Source organism: Typopeltis vanoorti, chromosome 18 (assembly GCF_054136105.1).
Source record: "Typopeltis vanoorti isolate ZY-2024b chromosome 18, IOZ_Tvanoo_1.0, whole genome shotgun sequence".
NCBI classification, from domain to species: Eukaryota; Metazoa; Arthropoda; class Arachnida; order Uropygi; family Thelyphonidae; genus Typopeltis; species Typopeltis vanoorti.
The window spans coordinates 13,576,252-13,599,352 of record NC_143566.1 but is presented as its reverse complement, the minus strand read 5'-3'; the positions used below and the strand labels follow the sequence as shown (position 1 = coordinate 13,599,352).

Here is a 23,101-nt window from a genome sequence, read left to right as displayed (position 1 = left end):
CTTATATACATTGGGTCTTATTTTATATAAATCATGTTCTAAATTAGAAACAAATTTATTCCACGATTCTCTGTCTTTTTCTGACTTCTCTTTTAGCTATGGCTCTTATTCTTTTATATTCTATTTCCTCTTCTAATCTTTTACTGCTTAACCATTTGTGATAGGCTTCTTTTTTCTTTTTGATTAATTCTTTGATTGTATCTGTATATTGTACTTGTATTGTATTTATATTCAATACAAAACATACACAGCGAATATTGCAAAAATCAAATGCGAATATTACATTTTTAGCATCTTGCATACACGTTTGACATGGTACATTATCTCATATTTTTATATAGATAGATAGATAGATATTGTTATTGTACATTTGCAGTACAAGCACATGAAACATAAAACGATTAGTAATAAAGAAAGAATTAAAAACATAAAAGAAGTTTAATGTGATGGATGTGTTTCGATACTGCTGCAAAAAAAAGTCAATATCACGTGAAATATTTGAAAAAACTGAAATTCTTAGATTTCTGCTTTGAAATGAAACATATGAATAAGCATATATTTACTAATATTCAGTAAGCGCCGAAATACGCAGGAAGCAAAATTTGTGAACCCGCACCAATGTGTGATTTTTTCCATTAAAATATAAAAAATAATAAAAATTAAATACGTTTCTTTTAAGATAAAAAAAAATCTACTTAGTCTTAAAAGATTTTAAATTTGTTTTCATTATTTCAGGCCCCCACCCTCTACAAAACCTACGGCTCCCAAGGGGGCTGCGGCCCACAGTTTGGGAAGCACTGGTATAGAAGACAAGCATTCAGAATACCATTCCTGTTTGGCCGAGCCAGTAAGATGGGCAAAACAACCTCATATGGAACAGCGAAAGATATCTTGGGTGCTCAATTTTAGTTTGTTATTTTTGCTACAATCACACGAAGCCATAGTCTCGTCATGCTTGATCAAAACCATGAAAGCCGAGTCAGTGGAGTGATGAACTAGGATATGTTTTCTTGCATCTTATTCACTGGATAGAAGCACAACGTTGAAACATGAGACAGTGACTTACCGTTTCATGGAATATCTTACTTAGGAGCTATACTTTTAAAAACTAAACCTAAATAGGCGATGCAAGTCACCATCAACTAACCCACACATGGCATTTATTTGCTGCAAGCGTTAATGCCTCGTGTGTGGAAGTGATGAGGGGAAAAAAATGGCACACGAAAGACTTTTTAGTCTACAAGTGTTTGTTTGGCTTTCTTCTGATGATTCCCAAGTTATTGAATGTTTGGGGAAAGTAAGTAGGATTATTTTTTTTATCTCAATGCAACACATAATTTTAACCATCAATTCTAACATTGTCTATTTAAACTAAACATATTTGGTCGTTTATATAATTAAAATACAAACTTATTTATTGCTGACCATTACAAAAAAAAAAAAAAAAAAAACTACATTAGAGCCTACCAGTTTTGCCAGCAAACTGTCTGGCTTTTTCAAGGCGTTTACGGAGACATAAAAACTAGTAAATGCAAATTGAAAGGAACATAAAAAACGTTGTAAACCAACTAGTAGCTAAGGTTACACGTTCGCGTGACAGAGAGGACTTATTGTGCTTATTCATTATCACGCATGCGTGTTTGTTGTAAACGTGTAATGTGATAACTGGCTAGCTGTAGTTTAGATTGATTGAGAGAGAGAGGATCAGGTTTTTCCACTAACTGGTTAGGATTGCACCCTGATTTCTGTTGAGGTTTCCACCGGTTATTAACACTATTGCGGCTTCCTTGAATAAACGATGTCTGTAGTCGTCATCCAGATATGGCATGGAGCTGTTTTGCCACTCTATCGTGTGGTTAGATGTACAGAAATGATCTGCTAAGCCAGAAGAGATACTTCTGTTGTGGTTTACATCACCAACATGTTCTTTTTTGTCTGATTTCTAAACTCCGTGAAGTTTGTCCGATGTAGGCAAGACCACAGGAGCAAGGAATGTAATATACTCCTGGATATTTGTAGAAAGGCACCTTATCATTTGGGGATCCTAAAACTTGGCTGATGCTGGTGGTTGGTTTGAAGACCACTCTGATGTTGTAGGCTCTTAGTATTCTAGCTATTTGATAAGAAATTGACTCGATGAAAGGGATCACTACAGTAGAAATGTGCTGGGAGCGTTTATACTAAAACATCGGACAAACTTCACGGAGTTTAGAAATCAGACAAAAAGAACATGTTGGTGATGTAAACCACAACAGAAGTATCTCTTCTGGCTTAGCAGATCATTTCTGTACATCTAACCACACGATAGAGTGGCAAAACAGCTCCATGCCATATCTGGATGACGACTACAGACATCGTTTATTCAAGGAAGCCACAATAGTGTTAATAACCGGTGGAAACCTCAACAGAAATCAGGGTGCAATCCTAACCAGTTAGTGGAAAAACCTGATCCTCTCTCTCTCAATCAATCTAAACTACAGCTAGCCAGTTATCACATTACACGTTTACAACAAACACGCATGCGTGATAATGAATAAGCACAATAAGTCCCCTCTGTCACGCGAACGTGTAACCTTAGCTACTAGTTGGTTTACAACGTTTTTTATGTTCCTTTCAATTTGCATTTACTAGTTTTTATGTCTCCGTAAACGCCTTGAAAAAGCCAGACAGTTTGCTGGCAAAACTGGTAGGCTCTAATGTAGTTTGTTTCTTGTAATGGGCAGCAATAAATAAGCTTGTATTTTAACCCATTCTCTATATTTTTGATCAAAAGCTAAATGATCCCATTTTTTCCCTATTCCTGTTCGGTTTTCTTTAACCTATGTATTAATAATTCCTAAAATAATTTTCCTCTATGTCCTGACCTTTTTTGTGGTGTTTATATTAAATAAAATTTTCTCCCCATTACATTCAAAGGCAAGCCTCACTTTCCTGTCACTGATGCGAAACATTGGTAAGAATTTTTTTTTTTTTTTTTTTAGGGTACAATACATTTTAAAGTGGCGACTGCGCCCTTCCCTCGGACTACATTTGTCATGTTTTTCCTTTCGGTGATGGAAGAATATAGGTCTCAGCCGTCGCTATTTTTTGAATTTCGTTTCGTCTACTGCGCAACTGTTCATCGGAATGGCACGTTGATAGATACGCTTTTGGTTACACTTTCATGCATTTCCTTCCTGAGATAAGGCGTCTTTGTTTATAGTTAACATCCTTATATTACGGAGATGCAGAAAACAGCGGAGCGACGTCTGTTTATCAAATCAACTGTGATGCTGTTGAAGCTTACCCACATATTATTCCGCTTGTATATATTAGGTGGAGGTGCGGGTCGTTTTTTTTTTTTTTTTGAAATATGCGTTTCATGTTGTTTTTACCTAATCTGGAAAATATTATGTAAAAAGGACCGTTTCTTTTCCCACTCACGTGAGGCCTCTGTTCTCTCTATTTCCAAGTATATATAACATTTTTCTCATACGGCTTTTTTTCCGTGCTGACTGTAGTCCGTTAATCTCTGAGCTTATGTGGCTATTAACGAATTAACTGCTTTACGTTTTATTTTGTGTATTAAGCAAAAATATAAAAGAATTTCGCTTTAGAACTATCAGAAAAAAATTAAATAGTAATGCCTTAATATTCAAGTTCTTGATTGAAAAATAAAATTAACCATTTACGCGGATGTTTCTTTTGAAATCAAAATTGGGCTCGATTTTGGTTCTTCACTTCAGGGTTAATACGATATTTAAATGCGTAAATAATTTTAACCACCTCCTTTGCTTCTTTTTTTTATTAATAATAGAAACTTGTATGGAAGTTTAGCTCTTATCTTCTGTAGTCATTCCTTCCATCCAATCCTGGTCCTCCAAAACGGGTTGAATCTCCTGATTTTGGACAACTAACGGAGTCGGCTTACAGCCTGGAGATGTGTCCAAGGAAACGGTTTGTCTGTTTCGAGGGGAGTTTTCTAGAACAAAACCCTCCAGTTTCGTATAAGACCGGCTAACTCATCTTTTAAAAGTCTTGACAAGGTTAATTCGAACCCAGGTCTTTCTAACTAAAAGACTCCATTGAAATAAAGAGCTACGGAGGCTCCGTATGATAAAAGAACTCGATATAATGCGTGTGGACACACACTATATATATAAAGTTTGTTTCCAAATTATAGTACCTGCACACGATAAGATGCAACTTCCTCTGTGCATTGCTGATACCTTATAATGGATGTAACCGATGGTTTATACTTCCTTACGTTATATCAACTCTACTCTATATTCAAGGCCATGTTACATGATAGCATTGCCAGTTGAGGTTAAACCATCAGTTAGGTATTTCATCGTTATGTTTCAACTGCCTTTGATCTCTGAGCGCTAAACTTTGAATACTGACACCCAGTAGTGTTTGCAATCGTTTCATTGTGTGTGTGAACGTTTTCAAGATGCCTCTGCACGTCGTGAATAGTGAGAAGGGCAAGCGCACGTTGGCTGTTAACTTATTTGTATGTAAAAGACATAGTAGTAAAAGTAAAATTTACTGGAGGTGTCAACAATCAAAGAAAAAAAAAAAGCAGCCCATGTATAATAACCGTAAGTAATACTAAATCATCAGATGGTATTGTCAGCATTATCATGAGCAAATTCAGGAATGATATTCGAGAGTGCAAAACATACATATTATACACAATAGTACTACATATCGACTGCATCTGTTGGACAGCCTGCCTGCAGTAGAAGCTTCCAGCAATTGATAGTTGAAGAAACGCATGAAATAAACAGAATTTGGGTCATATCGCAAAGGCATATTACAAACATTTTGAAGCAAACTATAAAAGGAAAGTACTTTTTATAAGCTTTATCTTAGACCTACACACGATGGTATTGGTATTTTTAGCGCCATAAGAAATTTGGAGCATTGATACGCTGACGACACCTTTAAAACCGTACCTCACCTTTTTTTTTTTGTTTTCTGCAAGATTTACAGATTACGTGGGCTACGAGACAGTGCTATACCTTTTAGTTAATGCATTGCTGACTTAACTTAGATTACTAAGAGAGAGAATTTAGAACCATCGGCATCTCCACTTAAATACTAATTTGGAGACTGCGATGATCGCTGCAATAAAAATTGAATTTCCATACTTTCGCCATCGTGGATCCTTTGACAAAAGCGAATAATACATTTTTCGCAAAATTCAGGCATGCCACCTTCCCGACAAAGAACAGATGTGTTCGACAGGGATGTGGATTTTGCGTGACCTCTGAGGATATTATCTGTAACTCTTCGTAGTGGGCGCATTTGAAAAGAGAACCCCTCTTCCCGTGCAAGTACAATCAGTTCACCATTCTGAAGATTGGGCCACCAACGCGACATTTATCGTCGCTTAGCGAGTTTTCTTCATTAATAATAGAACTGCTCTGAAAATGTTATAAAAACAAACCATTCTATCGAATTATGGCAGAGCGTTTGAACTGCAAATTTCTGCCAGTCATCGTATTGAATGAGAATATCTTAGTGAGCTCCGCATCGAACAATATACATAAGCAGGCAATAAGTTCCTGTTTGACGGAAACGTTATAGAGAATATATTTAAAAAGAAACATAGTAATTTTATCCCCCTCCTCCCAAAACAGTTTTAGGGTTTAATCTTAAGCTTTGTTATTAAATATATTTCTTTTTAGGGTTTTTTCTTTTTACAAACATGTTATATTGTACTGCCACTGGAAATTTTTATCGCATTATTTACATCAGTTATGGTATGTTTTTACATCTTCTGAAAACATTCTGCAATCTATACATGTGAAATTTAAATTTCTTGCATGTAAGCGATTTTTTGTTTTTAAATTTTTTCATTTTTACTTTTCTTCTATTACTGAGTGAAGTTAAGCTTTATTTATGAAAAAGCAAAAATGACAATTTTTTTTAATTTTAGCAATTACGATCACCGTAGGGCTTAAGACAGTGAAATTAGAAATGCAGACAACTTAAATGTGATTTCCCATTGCAGAAAAGTGGATCATAAATAGAATGCCGTTTCTTTTTCTGGTTTGAATCTCTTCTGCTTTCTTTGTAAACCTTCTTGTGAAATGTTGCATCTCAAAGAGAATTGTTGATAAGTGTTTACATTAACAAATCCACAACTATACGTACACTTTGGTTGGAGAATTTTAATTTTGAACCCCATCTGAAGGGATGCGAAGAATTCATTTAATGCTAACAATAATTTCATACCTGCGAGAGAACAAAAGTGTTAATACAACAAATACACACTTCGATATAAATTGTTATCCATTTATAAAACAATTGTGTTAATATTTCATTTATAAATTTCACTACAGATATTGTAGTATACTTAAAGGAATAGGCTTCACTTCGGCGATGTAACATTATTTAAATTAAGGGGATATTAAATCCCAAATTATTTCAAAGCCGAATAAGAAACTCAAAGATCGGAATCAAATTTGATTCCAATCTTTGAGTTTCTCCTTGGAATTTCCTATTTTACGATTATTGCAATAAGCACACACGCGGACGTGATATGACATTTCCCCTTCTCGAAACTGTTCTCTGTGATAAAGTTCTCCGACCAGTGGCAGTTCGAGTAATTTAAAAATCTAAGTTTTTCTTCTCCCATCCCTCTTTATTCCTATGTTCTGAATAAACATTTTAACAGATTATTATACACCAATCATCTCTCCCAATTCCAGAAATAGACCCACGAGTTTTAATCCTCTCCTTGTGAACTGCAATTTCTGCTCGCTCGAGGATATGGCACTTTATGTATGTACGCAAGATGCAAAGGACGACAACGAGTAAATAAGTGGAACATGATTCAAAAATCTTTATAAATGATCTTTTTTAAAGTTTTTCTCTATGTTTATTTACTCTGAATTCCTATGTATTTTATTATATTCTTAGCAAACTACACATCCTCGAAATTCCACACAAGTATATATCCTGTAGTATTCTCGACTAAATATTCCTGCCTTGTAAAATACATTTTCCACTTATACTAAAGGATATTCAGGAACCATTTAGATTATTTGGAGTTATAGCGAAAGCTATGGGTCCAGTATGTTGTCTGTGAATGGCGAGATGAAATCCCTGCCGCTTCCGTATGATCCGCAGAAGCTAAGGTACCTGTTTGTGGGGGCAACGTCCTCTAATTTTCATATACAACAACTTTATTAACAGTTTAGGTTTTATGCTGAACTGATCGCTCTTCAGATTGGTTACATTTTATCATAATCAAGTTATAGAATTAATAATGCGTTTCTTAATTCAGTGGACTTATTACTGCTTTCTCACTATTCGATTTTACATTACTACACGCATCAGTCTTTCTTCTGTTTTTGCTGAATCGAAGCCAAAATAAAATACAACAGTCAAATACTTTCATTTGTTGTAATTATCTTCGACAGAAACGCGACTAGAGGCAATTTAAAAGAAAGGATGCGAAAGAGAGCAGTCCTGTTATTCAGGAACGAAAAAAAATATAAAACATAAAAGCAACAGACTATGCACATATAAACTACAATGAATTCTTTTCCATATCAGTTTCATGAACCCGATCTTTTGTTTTTTACAGTACATGTTCCTGAAATTTATCTTTCACGTCAAAATATCGGCATTTTGCAGTGTAAATACACTAGTTAAGAAACAGTCCGGATGGTTTACTGGCAACATACGAGGGTGGTTCGAAAAGTTCTCGGCATAACAATGAAAAAACGAATTTATAATTTCAAAACTTTTTATTTTTCAACATAATCTCCCTTAAGACTAAGACATTTATTCCAGTGATGCTGCAGCGCCATTATCCCGTCCCTGTATGGTTCTCAGTAAGATCTGCAAAATACCCCTCTACAGCTTCAATCACCTCTCGATTCGAAGAAAAACGCTGACCAGCGAGGAAGAGTTTTAGTTTTGGGGAGAGACGGAAGTCAGAGGGAGCAGAATCTGGGGAATAGGGTGGATGTTCCAACAATTCATAGTGCAGAGCCCTTAATTTTCCCATTGCCAAAACACCTTTGTGGGCAGGTACATTGTAATGATGAAAGATGATTTTTTTTCTTCTGAAAACCGGGTCTTTTCTCACAAATTTTTTCGTTTAGTCCGGTTAAAAGATCGGAATAATATTCTCCGGTTATTGTTTAACCCTTTTCAAGATAATTAATTAAAAAATGCCTTTAGCATCCCAAAACACCAATGCCATGACCTTTCCTGCTGATGGAATCAGCTGTCTTCTTTGGTGGTGAACAACCGGATTCTGGTGTGTAATGGTGAATCCAAGTCCAATCCTTAGTAATAAATCGACGCCCAAAATCGGTTTTATTCTTGTTAAAACGCTCCAAGCACTGTTCAGAGATTTTCATGCGAGTGCCTTTTTGATCCGCAGTGAGCAAGCACGGCACCCATCTTGCGCAGAGCTATTTCATTTGCAATTCTTCTTGCAAAATATATCCTGCACATTCTTTTGAAATGCCTATAGTCTCGGCAATTTCACGCACTTGGACTCGCCGGTCATCCAATACCACTTAATCAATGATTTCTGGTGTTGTTACACTTTTTGGACGTCCTTCACGTGGAATGTCTTCAAGGCTGGTACGACCTTTTAAACTTCGCAAACGAAGGAGAAGAGTGCCCATAAACGTTTATGAACTTCGAATTAATTTCTTTTGGTGTCAAACCTTCTTTTACAAAGAATTTTATAATCGCACGATACTCAGTTTTATCCATTTCAAGGGATACAGACAACACTTTTGCTTCAGACAGCTGTAGAAAACAAACTACTTGATAGAATGACTTGCAATTTCACATGGTCGCTTATGACAGATGTACCAACTTAGAAAAAAAAATCTTGCTGATAGTGTTGCCATCTCTGGTCGAAGTCGAGCACCTTTCACTACTCTCATATAACAGGGTGATCTGAAAGGTTTCGGACTAATTTAAGAGAAGTAAAAAAGATAATTTTAGCCTTTTTTATGTCACCTACAAATGGACAAAGTGTCGAAATTATACGGTATATATTACAATACTGGAATTCGATAAATGTATTTGAAGTTGTCTGTGGGGTTCAATTTTGGTTCCCACTGGCTCACTTTATTGAAACATTTTGGCACAGTTTCGAAATTATAATTCTGTAATTTTGCAAGAAAATTCCTCTTTCTATGAATTATGAAAGGAAATTAACCGAAAGTGAGGGAAATTTTTTCGATCAACTGGTTTTGCGACGAATCGTCATATGATGAATTTTTCATTCCAGTTGCTTTTCCGATGAACGTCATTTGGGTCAACCGTTTTCGCCGAATTTTCAGTACACTTCTCCCGTGTCATAGTTTACCAGAATAAAGTATATCGTACGTCCACAGTTCATAGACCCCGGCCTGTCATGTGCCAAGAATAGTCAACTCATGCTGAAGGGGAGAAATAAATAAAGGATGTATTAATTGGTCACCAACGCGAAATCACGTACTTTATAAATTTTCCAACGGTTGTACAAGCAAAATAGTCACCACTTTAAGAACTAGGATTTTCATAAAAGAAAAGTTAATTTTCCAACGTACAATAATAAACATTCATTCCACGAAACACATTGATTACCCTAATATCGGAATGGATTCTCCTTCTGACGTACGCAGAAGTGTCTCGCATCTGTGGGCGTACAAAATGCAAAAACCTTTGGCAGGAGTAATGCATTTTGCGATGTTAAATTCTACAGTGGAATGAATCCTTCTTGGAAAGAAGTTTGATTAAGAATGTTTGCGGCCTACACGGGATCAATTCGTATAACTCCCTTTATTGCGTCTTTGATTTGCCACAACACGCAACTGCGGCATCAATGGATGTTCAGTGCGTCAATTTGCAGCTGATCTTCAGCGCTCGTTTCACAGGTTCGCTGTTAGCGATGTAACCAGAGCAACTTTACTCGATTTATTTTTTACTCTTGAAATTAGAATACGACTCTGGTTCATTGTGATCCTGTAATGAACTGTAATCGGTGCTTTAGAGTGCTCTGATTTACTAATTAAACTGAAAAAGTGTTTAAATACGAAATAACTATGATAAAATATTAATAGATGGAACGAGTGTATATTCAGTTAGTGTTCTTGCGTAGTGTTCTTTAACACTTCGTTTTTGCAGGTTAATTATTGATAACTTAAAGTTTCCTAATTCGCCTGATGACATAAGTCTTATAATGCTTTAACATGCCGAAACTTAATGTGGAGTAATAAATCTATCTGAACACGTCTGCATCTGTTTCGGAGGACTGGCAAAAAAATATATTCCCCTTTTAGTGATAGTTTAAAACTGATTTATAGCCATTATCGCATTCATGACATTTTAGTGCTAATAAGCAAAACTAAGTCTCAATATTCATGATAAGCATAAACAGATAAAGGGATGATCTGTTAGGCTGCAAAAGAGTTAAACACTCCACCAGCACTTTAAGAATGTATAGGAGAATAAAACCAGTAAGTGAGAACGTGTAATCACTTTGTATCCTTTCATTCTCCCCCGACGTGGTTATTACAAGATTTTTATTAGGTTCGTATAGACAACTGTCTGATCTTTTTCTCCTTATGATGATAAGCCAAGCTGTTCCTATTTCTTGTGCTCCACTCATCACCGGTTTGGAGAAAACTACTTCCAAAGTGCATAAATATCTCGAGTAATTTTTGCAGTTAAATCTTTACGCGGCATTATTTTTCTATCCTTCGCACATGAGAAGCTTTCCTCTTTCGGCAATTTTAATATATTGCTTGCGTGGAGTGATAACCTACTACTAGTCACTTAGCGAACTCCACTTAAAGTATGGATCTACTAAGGGTCAACATCCTCCGATTACCGAAAAACTCCGTTCAACCCTTGTGGCATATCTTTAATAAAATTCTTCGTAAACACATTCTAGACTGCGGTAGTAGAACCATAGTGAAGTTTAATTAATGTCGCGGTGCTCTTAATTATAGTTCAGGAGGGGAGTTAAGTCTGACTCAAGTTTCAAAATGTATCGCATGTTCATAAAACTATTAAAAAAATCCTTAATTGGCAATCATCAGTTTGGATCTCATACAGAATATGTCGCTGCCATCAGCACCCATCGACTGTTTTCTTTCGGGGGATCTGAAAGCCTTTTTTTGTGCGCGCGCGCATTAAATTGTCTTCTCTCAGGAGTTACTCTCATATACACCGCTGTTTTAGACGTTAATTAAATTCATCACGGTTTGTTATGGCTGTAGTCAAGCAAAACAGCAGGGGGACATGCGACAATGGGGTTAATGACAATAAGTTTCTCATGAAATCCCCTTCAGTGTCCGCATGTTAAAATTTGCCCATCAAATCTTATGCCGTGAAGAAGGGAGCGATTCCCACAAGTTTACATCTTCTAAAAGGTTAATTTCTAAACACTCTAAATGCTTTCAAACGAAGTGTTTTGGTTATTCAGTAGGTCACAGTCGCGAAGCAGTTTACAAAGAATACTTCCACAGGGCTGACCACCTTATCCTGGAGTTATGGTTACGAAATCTAAGGACAGTTAGAAGGGCGAAGGTGTTTAAGGGATGTTGGAGTCACGAAGGAAAAAACTAACTAACAAGTGTTCTTAGTTTATCAGTTTCCACATCAGACATTATTTGCAGCAGTAGGTAAAGATTATGAAGTCCAAACAAATGAGATAAGCCCGCTATAACCATACAGCGAATAGTTAGGAAGTACATAAATATTGAGCAAATATAAAGCTTAAAAAGTATATTCAAAACTTTCTTTCTTTCATTCATTTTTCGTCAACAGTTCTGTCCCAGTCATGCAGAACAGTTGTTCTGCAATCCTCTTACGAGATGTTCGTTGGTTTTCTGTCAGCTTTTTTTTCTTGTTCAAAATTTACGTCGTAATTCTAAAAATACAGATGTGTTTCACTTACAGCTAAAACCACAATTTCACGTTTTGCACCAGTAGGCTGTTAATAACCACTGATGCGTCATCCGCAGCTATTGATGGCTTGACAATTCTCGGATCGTCTTTAATGCTTCAACCTTCACAGGAGTGAGTTGCTCGCTTTGACTGCACCATCTCGCAAAGGATTGCGAATCTCGGTTGAGTTTTTCCCACATAAGGTTCAATTTTCATGTACAAAACGTTGGCCACTGTGTGAAGTCTGACAACGATCACACGGAGTTTGTATTTAAAGATTAGCTCCCAACTGACGTGAATGTCGAAACTATTACATCATTCATTTGCCAGCACGCGCAGTGTGCAGATCTTTATGAAATGACTCTCGCATTCTCAATTCTGAAAAATGAGATTTTACATTTCAGAATTATTGGTAGGTAAAAATCTTTTAGTTTCATTTTCCTATTTCTTAAAAAAATCCTTTTAAATAATAAATAAACAGGGTGGTTATTTTCTGAACTAGTTGGGTTAGACATAATACAGTCATCTCAGCAGAACCATCCCCCTTTATTCAAATAGTCACATGTTTGATGCTAACCGCGTTAAAAGAAATTCAGCGCCATCGTAATGGGAAACGGGAGGTAAAATAGACAAATCAAAAGCAACCGGATCCTTTTTTGAGGGCCGGATACGATAGGATATTCAGCCGACTATTGTCATCACTCATCCATTGTTTCATCAAGTTCACATTGAGCTCCATAAAACAAGCGCACAAATATCGAAATAACGTGCAGGTCAGTCCAACACGATATGTCAACAGCACCTTAAGTGATTGAGTGCGGTGTGATAAAGGGATTACGGAAACATCGCCTTTGAAGGTATTCACACGCCCAGAGGTGGCTGCACTGGACCAAACACCAAAAATGGTCTGACAACTCGATAAGCATTCATCATTTATTTTATCTTTTATTCAGAGGTAGAAATTGTTAGAGCGTCCCCTCTCTGAAATTTATCTGCTGCAGAAAATTGAGGGTTCCAGAATTAAAAAATAATTAAATCCCCTTGTTTTGAATGACCCCCTCCCCACAAGAATTTATGATCGTCTTTGTTTTCTATGATTTTCTCTGCTATCAAAAGTCAATCTTGCTGGAAGTCCTGTTGTAGTAAGGTCCATTTTACTCTGCTACATCCCATCGGTCATTATCCTAAAAAATATAAATTCAACTTAATGTAGAAACGTTACCACGAATAGATAATTTAACTGGAATTATCAACGCAGATAAGTCGGTCTCGTTGGCCGAGTGGTCAGCGTATCCGCTCTCCAGCTAAAAGGCTGCTGGTTCGAATCCTGCCGTGGATGTTGGTGATTGTGTTGAAAATACTAGTGGTGCTGATAGGCGGTAGATGAGGGTAGTTGTGGTTCGTTGTAGTTGTTGGATTAAGTGGCGGAGACTTGTGGAGTAGGCGATGAGTCTTTGGACTCCATGGAGGTGTTACGTAATAATAATTCCTCAGTAATCTACTTGTCTCACAAAACAAGTCCCTTTTGCTATTCTTACGACTAAGATGAAAAATCCACTTTCAATTCGTTTTGCTTCTATTTTATTTCAGATGCCCAAGGATTGGACAGGAGAATTTGGAGGGGAGCAATCTCGTGAAATCAAAGGGCCTCGTAGTAGATCAACAATTGTCTTTCAATAGAAAATCAGACAAGTGCGCCGTATCAAACTAGAGTTACTGAAAGTATTTCAGTAGCATATGTGAAAGCAGATAACAGTGCGGGTAATTCTGTCACGAGAAAAATAAAGGCAGGAAAATGATTCAAGTAGCTTTTCCTATATTGTGGAGAGTGCACAGCCACCCTTATAACAATATGTTAGCGACACCCTTAAATTTCCAGGCGTCTAAATCTCCGAGTATACAAATATTGTAAATAGGAAATTTATCAAATATGTTGAGACGATCGCTTCATTCACAAATAATCGCATGCATTTCGAGGATTATTGGCATCCAGTTAACCAACTGCGTCACTACAGAAGTAGATGTTCTCTCTCTTGGTAAGCAAATCACTGCTGGCATAGAACTACACGTTGTCTATTTATTTTCTCGAAATATTGACGTCATGTGTTTGAAACGAGTCTGTGAGAAAGCGTAATAGCATCAATAACTTCAAGATAAAAATATATAGCAAGCATGTTTATTTTCTCACCTGAAATTTAAGTAGACCGTTTTCCTTTATGTCATTTGAAGTGCATCTCTGTTTTTTTCCCGTCAGTGCATTTCGCAGTGGATAATGTCACTGGAAAAATACTTGCTCTGGCTTTTAATTAAATCGTCTTACTATTATTTTTATTTATAGCTTTAGTAGAAGAGATTTGTCGAAAAAATTTTTCGAATTTTTTTTTTCAGGGAAGAAAAAAAAAATCAAAATCTCACCTGTATCATTTCGGGGGGGGGGGGGGCTAAAATAATGCTCACTTTTTTTTTTAGAGAGAAATGCAATCTCGGAAAGTAATACCATGCAATATGAAATATTTAATACCTTGACGGAAAGGTTTGATCGCGCAGTATCATAAAAAAAAAATATTGTGCGTGAAGAAATTTGCTAGCTAATTTGTAACTTGTATTAAAAGATTTAATACAAGATCAGACCTTTAAAAAAATGAAACATAACTTCTTTTCGTAGCTGGCACATAAATTAATTAAACCGTCCCCTCATTTTACATGCAATCTTGAATCAACCAAGCTATTGAATTTTCTGGTATGCTACATACGTTTCAGAGAAAGATGGCGCTTCATCTGCGAGCCATAAATACGTGTTAATTGGTACTACTACTTACAACAGGATCGTTTTTAAATGGTGTTAAATATAAATTAAAACTAGAACCTGCAGTATTTTATTCGTATCTCGGACGGTATCGAGGATGCACTTAACTTTGAAAAGCAGCTGGTTCGAATCGTTTTGTGGGACACAAAGAACTATTACAATGCTTTTCAGCCGAAGCCGTCTGTTCTCAGAAGGAAGTGGAGGAGCTTTCCTTCTGCAAAAGTTAAATCTGGTAAAATAATACGAGCAATTAACAGAAAATTTATTCACCTTGCATTGTCCGCAAATTAAAACGATCCAACAATTTCATTATTTCTCCAGTAACCATCTATTTCAGCTGTTTTTCACAATTGCGTGTTGGAACTGTCAAGGTAGAGTCAATATTCTGGATTAGATGTATAAAAAAAGAAAATCACAAAAATTATTTCTTTCGTTCGACGTCTCATGAGATTAACAGCGCTAAAAAGTTAATGGAATCGAAATTTAACAAGTTTGAGCAGTAGGTAGTGATTCGCAAGAAGAGAAGGGAGGTTATCAATAGCTAATTAGAAGGCCTGTGGGAACCGGATGTGTAGAAGTGAAATGCTGACACAGAAATTTGTCAACCACTTCAAGTTATCGCTCCGGAACTGGTTTGTAATCGCGCAGACGACGAATCACATTCTGTAAACTGAATGTGTCGTCCTTTATTAATATCGGTCATTTTTTTTTTTTGTTTACTCTGTTTGGATAAATAATCCGATGCACACTTGCACCTCCTCTTTATTTTAATCTTCATAGAAGATTGGATCGTTTGTTTTAATTTGGTTTTATTCATAATTGTATAAAGGAATAAAAATTGTGTCAGAAATAGATTAATTTTAATCCAACTAGCGCACAACACATAAGCACTAAATCAATAGATGCGAGAATAACTTGCATTTTAGTGCTGCTAAGATGTTTATTTTCTTCTTAACACTTTGCATATTAGTCAAAATATTGTATGCTTTGATGCCTGAAAAATTAAATCTTATTGGATCCAATACGCTTCCTTCAAAAAGTAGTCGAGAAATCCCTCGGAAATATAAAAGGGATCTTTGTTTCCGTTTTGAGCTAAAAGATAGACGAGTATTAAATTGAAGAAATTAAAACTGTTCAAAAGACTAAAATTATGCTGTAAATATAATTATATTATAAAAAAAATTGAAAAATCAGCAATTTAGAATTGAAAAATATACGCGAAGATAATTTAATATTAAATCACTTATAGTCAGGGTTATACGTTTATGTGGTCCAGTTTAGGGGAAATGATCTAAAACTGAAATAAAAAGAAGTTAACCTTATAATTAGGCCTGTTCGGAACACTATCACCGAATAATTGCAATATTTGAAGTAAAATGTTGAAAACGAATAGTTTAAAATAATGTTAGGGGGAGAAAATACGCAGGTATTATTTCCACGAGAAATGATTTATCGTATATGACTATGCCCAAAATTTCTTTTTAAAATGTTAATTCTGTGCCATACTTTCCGGGGGGGGTCTTATAAGATACTCTTAGTTTAACCATCCCCCCCCCCCAAACTTCAAGTATCGTTTTATACGCTAGCATATATGATAATTCATTAAACCCTGTAAAAGTTGTTTTGGCAATATTACTAGAACTCCCCTCCTCCCTAAAAAAAAAATCAAACATTAAGCTATCACTATAAGACGGAAGTTAAAATTGGTTTCAACAGCATTTGACAGCTGGGCTACATGCAAAGCATTCAATTCATGACTGGGGATTATGAATACGAGAGTTCTGAGGAAAATCAGAATAGTGAACAGTTGACATCATTGTCAGAATCATTAAAAATGAAGCCATCAGAATAGAACTTCATATTGTTAAACATTAATAGTGTTTAGTAGTAGGTTAATCTAAGATGATCACTTCAAACGTAGTTGGAGCGGAAAGGATAACGAATTGTTTTTGTTGTTTATTTTTTTAACGATATATATTAGAACACAGAAAAATAAGTGAATAATTAATTTATTGCTGATATTTCGTTGGTGTTATAACCAACATCTTCAGAGCACAAAAACACAGTTTGTCACAATACGCGAGACTATAACAACATGGTGTAATCAACGGACTAGTTAAACCAAATTGTAGCAGCAACACAAAGACTAGAGTCCTGATTTTGGCGCCCTCTATCTGAAAAACAAACAAACAAAAACTTGCAGCTATCACATAAGATAGAATCATAAACAGAGGAAAAAAACGACTGTCTCCCAGATTTTAGGAAAATTTATACAGCCATATTTGTTGAGATTTGGAGTGTTTCAGGGCTTCTGTTGCCTCTAAGAACAATCTCTCCGACTTGTAAGGCACATGCGAAAAGAATTCTTGAAATTTTTTCGCATGCCTTTAATGCATGGGATGGTGACTGTTTTGTTGTAGTTCTCTCTGGCGGATAGTGGGAGGGGTTTCTTAGGAGCGTTTAGTATTTTGTTTACCTTATTGGGGATTATAGCCATTGGCCAAGAAGGTGTGGCTTAGGTGAGCCAGTTCAGCAGCAAGAGTGTTGTCATCAGAACAGATTGCTCTCGCTCTGTGGGTTAGCGTTTTTAAAATGCCATATTGTTGAGAAGGATGATGGTGTGATTGTTTGTGTAAATATCTCCCTGTATGTGTGGGTTTTCTAAAAACTGAAAATGATAGGGAACTATCTGGAAGACGTGTAATAAGTGTATCCAGGAAGGGCAGATAGTCTTTAGCTTCCAGTTCCATTGAAAAGTGGATTTTTGGATGTTGGCTATTTAAATGCGCTAAGAATGTTTTCAATGTCTCTGGGCCATGTGGCCAAATAGCAAGCACATCGTCAACATAGCGTAGCCAAAGTGTTGGTTTGAGAGTGGCTGTATTGATTGCTTGTTTTTCCAGGTGTTCTATGTAAAAATACGATACGTGAAAACGCGACAAGTTTCGTAAGGCGTATGACTTGCATCATCAGGGGAATTGGTGTATAAAAAAAGTTAAACACAACTAACAAAGATCCAATTCTTAGTCTATTAGATGTTTCTAACTGTAATATTGGAAAAATTGAAACCTTCGTTAAAACTTGAGTTTTTTCTTGGTTTTATTCGTTGACCATATGTTAATAAAAAATATCCACAAATTGTCAACAAGTTTCACCAGCTATTCTGTCTGGCTTCTTCAGGACAAGTATGACGGTACACAGTAACGTTTGCTAGTAAAAAAGAAGAATGGAGTAACACAGTCAAATAAAGTAAAACTGACGCGTGACATCAAAAGCATGGAGTCTCAGTCATTGTTTCTTGAGCGCGTTGTATGTATGGAAACATTCGTTACTGAATGTTTGTTGGAAAAACGTTGTTATTCGTTGTCACGTTCTGTGCTTCACGTTTGTTATATCCGAGATCTGAGGAAGTTAGATTTTTTATGAATGCCGACCACACTTGGTGTAATTTCAAACCCTGGCTTTAGTTGCGCTGTGTAGGAATTCTAAGCATTTCTGCGCTTCCCTCAATTTCCTTGTGAAACAGTTTTTATCAATACATGATCGTTTTCTTCCAAAGTACTTTATGGCCAGTGGAAGTTGTGTGGAAAGCTGGCCTGATTTTTGTTCTCTTCTTTTTTCTACGTCTTTTTTATGTTCTGCCACACGGATTTCTCACGACCTTCCCGTCTGGCCTACGTAACAAATGCCACAAGAACAATAGATCTGATAGACTCCCTTTTTTATGGGATGGTGCGAAGGTTTCGGTGGATGATATTTTTTCCTAAAGGGAGAAACGCTACTTTTAAGTTGTACTTGCGGAGAAATGTCGTTCATCTGTCTGTGACATTTTTGGTGTATGATGTTGATTGAGATTGCGTTCTTGAAATCTTGTTTTTCTGCGTTGGTTGTGGGATCCGTGTTGAGGATTTTCTTGATTGTTTTTGGCTCAAATCCATTAAGTGTGAGGTTCTGTGTTAAGGAGTGCGATTCCTCATTTCGCTCTTTTTCCGTGCTTGGATACCTTACATGCTCTGTCTCTCAAGGTTTTTATTATACCTATTTTTGTGAGGGGTGGTGGTCGCATTAAGAAATCTTCCTGTAGTAAGAAAAGTCTAAGCAAACAAACATCAGAACTATCAACCGTTTAATCTTCTTGATCCGATGCAGAGATAATGAGATCATTCCGAAGTTTATTAGAATTATGCGCGTATTCTCCTCCACTAAAGCAAAACGAATCTACCGTAGAACAGAACTAGTTCTTTCGAGAGAACAAATTGCAATCGCTAGATCCGAACTTGCGACGATAAGCCACCAGACGGTTGCTATACACGGTGAATTAGCTACTTCCTTCCGTCAGACTTTTGGAATAATATTGGTAACATTACATACAATATAGCTACATCGATTGCCGAACAGCAAAAATATAATTTAATAAGGAAATTCAATTTACTTAAACAAGAAAAAGAACAAAAACGTCTCGATCACTCTAAAGTAGATTCACCCATCTTCACGAGTCCTCTCAAAAGCAGAAAACAATCTTCTAACGAAAGGCTTCAATTTCGCTTTAACGCCGCAGCATCACATTCCGAAAGTAGATATTATTGCACAAATTGAAAAAGGAATTTGCCTAGCGATACAGCAGACCTCATCCGCATACCAAGTTATGCATTACTATTATTAAAATGCCAAAATACCACGAAGAACTTATCAAAACTGGAATCTGCAGCACTTAAAGGGAATGCGACAGTCGTCATGAATACAGAAAATTACATAAGAAAGATGAGCACCCTCTTAGAGGATTCCACCACCCATTCGCCTGTTGCCAGGGATCCCACATGGCGAGCACATAATAAAACTAATGACTTAATCAAAAAGATACCTAACTGGCCTGAAGAACTAAAAAGAACTATCATCCAAGCACCCATTAGTCCCAAGAATTTATGGAGCGCCAAAAATACATCAAAAAGATACCCCGTTAAGGCCAATTGTGGATGATGGAAGAGATTCCCCGACATCAAATCAGTCGAAATATCTGACAAACATGTTAGCGCCACACATAGGAAAAACAGATTCACTCATAAAGAACAGTTTACATTTCATCGAGAAGGTCAAGGATGTTAATATAGAACCGTCAGACGTTTTAGCAAGTTTGGATATAGTCAGCCTCTTCACTAATGTACTGAGAAATGGTACAGTGACTCTTCTTGAAAATCCTTTTCCAACAAACGTTGTAGAACTATACAAACATTGCAAGAAAAATACGTTTTTCGCATTCCAGGAAACATTTTGAGAACAAAAGCAAGGACGGACTAGCAATGGGCCTAACCCTCTCTCCAACTTTAGGCCACCTCTTCATGGAAACCTTTGAAACTAATGCTTTAAAAACAATCAAAAGAAACCTAAGAAGTGACTACGTTATGTAGATGACATTTATGTCATTTGGCCAGAAACGACAGATGAACTAATTAGTTTTAAGAATATCTTAACAGAATATACCCAAATATGAAATTCACTTTGGAAATAGAAGAACATAAAAAATTACATTTTCTGGATATCCTCATAAAAAGAAATGAAGAAAAAAGTTTGACCTTTCCCGTAAGTTCACAGAAAACTACAGGAAGATTTCTTAATGCGCCCTCACACCACCTCCCCTCGCAAAAAAAAAGTATAATAAAAACCTTAAGAGACAGAGCGTATAAGATATCCAGCACGAAAAAAAAAAAGAAAAGCAAAATGAGGAATTGCACTATTAACATAGAACCTCACGCTTAATGCATTTGAGCCAAAAACAATCAAGAAAATCCTCAACCAACGCAGAAAAACAAGATTTCTTTCTTGTTTTTCTGCGTTGCGAGCAATCTCACTACCATACATCAAAAATGTCAGACAGATTAGCGACATTGCCCCGCAAGTACAACTTAAAAGTAGCTTTTTTCTCTTTAGAAAAATATGAAGGTTCCTACGTCCACCGAAACCTGCACCAACCCATAAAAAAAAAAAAAAACCCAGGGGGGGGGTCTATCAAATCTATCGTTCTTGTGGCATTCGTTACGTAGGCCAGACTGCCAAACTTTCGCATCCACCACAGATTATTATTTGTATATTGATTTAATACATTCCCACTCATGCTCTCCCGGTGGCTAGAGGTTTCCCTGGGTTTGGTTTTCATTATTATTTCATGATGATTTCTTAAAACCTATTACATAAGGTAAGATAAGGCAAAACAAGATAAGAAATATTCCTTAAAATGTAGTGCTTGAAAATGGCTGCCGCAGAAAGAACGAAAAAGCCCTCCTCCTAATGGAATTTTAATTGGATGAATGATAAGAGTGAAAAATGAAGGTTGGTAGATACACTAATTAGCAGCAAAAGAGCAGAATTCATTCCGGTGGACAATGACGTCACTGGAGTGCGTAACGAAGCGATTAAGACGAGAGCAGAAGTAAAATCTGAATTTGTCAAATTTTGTAACAGGTCGGTTACATAATAAAATTATGAGGATGAAAATGCAAATTACAAAATGAATTTTCATCTTCTTAATTACATTTTGTAATTATGCAAATTACAAAATGCTTAAACATAAAGGCGCAATGAATTTCGTGCTTAAACCAATGCGAAGTGAATGTTAGTTATTACTCACTCCTCATTGTGAGAGTCAAATTTAACAAAAACAGCAGAAGAAATGAAATTTAATTAGAACGACTGCAAAATGTACTTTGTGATGATAAAAGAAATCAACGAACAGAAATTAGCGAAAACGAATACAAACAGACATAATTAGAATATAAAGTGACTTATACAAGACCGCATGCAGAAATATTACGAACGCTAACGAGGCCATCATTTGAAGAGAATGAAGGGAACTTCCGAGTCTGAAACGGGCCATAATTGGCCTAAATCCATGAAAGGAATGATGATGACTGACTACGCTAAGTCTCTTTGATCTCACAGACAGGCAAAGTACTTAAGCTTAGGATGTGCAGATAATTCCTTGTTTCTGTGCAATATGAAGACGAGGTAAAGTGCTCGAGGAATCATCTTAAGAGATTTATTTAATCGCAATTTGTAGCTTTAGGACATTATTTCTCCAATTACTTAAACTGGTAACACAAATGAAATTATCATTATAGAACATATGACAGCCGTCATTTTCCTCGATATTTTAAAGTACGCGTAGTAAGGCCTACCGTGTACACGATGTCATAATTCTGAAAGGTACCTCTATGGTATTGGAGATGCCATTTTTAGATGGTTTAAATAGTAAGGAACAATATATCAACTACGGTAACCTTAACAGTGAAACAGAAACGTGTGCTGTACTACACACACAAAGTTTAGTTTTAAACCTATTCTGTTTTTAATAGAAAATGTTCCGTGGCCGGCCGATTTATTTAACGTATCCATTCTCCAGCCATGACGCAGACTGGAATCCCGTCATGGATGTTTGCGATTGCCCTACCGACTCTGAGTAGACAGGGCATCTGCGATCTTAATTTTTCTAGTTGATGGCCTTCACTCCCAAAACTTTATGGGGTACGGGAGTGATGATATAGTCAATGATTTATATTTATATATAAATATATCTAAATATTTAGATTTATAGTCAATGGACATTGACGATAAATATAAATAACTAATGTTCTGTCTGGATATTTTTTATCTCATTCGAAAAAAAACCTGTTCTAGGGACCAAACATATTTAATTTTTTCGAGCCATTTCAGGCCTCCAATAAGCGGGGCGGTAGTCTCACACCGGACCATAAAATTAATCTCTCACCTAAAGATAATCAAAGATCCATGCCCTTTGCGGGATTCGAATTCGCAGTTTGTGGCTGGAATGCGGACCTGCTAACCCTCGGCCAAACAAACCGGCCTGCAGTTTACTTGCTGAAATGCCATCCTTTACTGACGACGTGGTATTAATTCATTTTGAGACCAGAGAATTACGTTAACCGTGATACGATGGAAGAACTTCAACAACCCTCTCTCAGATAAAACCAAACGCATTTTTGGCTTGATTGATAGAAAAATAGTTTAGTAAAATGTTAAATAGAATAATAAGGTCCATTTGAGTTAAAAATCTCAATGAAATATCTAGGATTACATACTGACTCATGAAGTGGAATGAATTGTTACAATAATGAGAGCTAACTCTTCACTTATTGCTCTGGTGAACTGCAAGCAGTCCTTCATATATTTATTTACCAATACAGGAACCATTGGTAAGAAACAGTCATTTTTCTTATATAATTTACACTAAATCTGCGCTCTGGACGTGCGTTGCTTTTCTTAGACACTTGTTCCTAAGTCGAATAGCATCATTCACCCCTTTAATGGTATTAAAAGGAAAATATCAATATTTGTGTTCAAATACGGGAATCATAAGAAAACATGAAATGTTGTTTTTTTTTATCT

The 23,101-nt window shown here is 36.3% G+C and overlaps 1 protein-coding gene across 2 annotated transcripts in view; it reads left to right on the top strand.

Annotated features, from left to right (window-relative positions):
• LOC150096498 (guanylate cyclase 32E-like) overlaps positions 1-23,101 on the top strand; it is a 644,496-nt gene that overhangs the window by 365,387 nt on the left and 256,008 nt on the right. For both annotated transcript variants that reach the window (XM_090407815.1, XM_090407814.1), the window contains exon 2: positions 736-1,297. The gene's annotated coding sequence lies outside the window, so the exon portion shown is untranslated. The remainder of the gene's footprint in view (positions 1-735; positions 1,298-23,101) is intronic.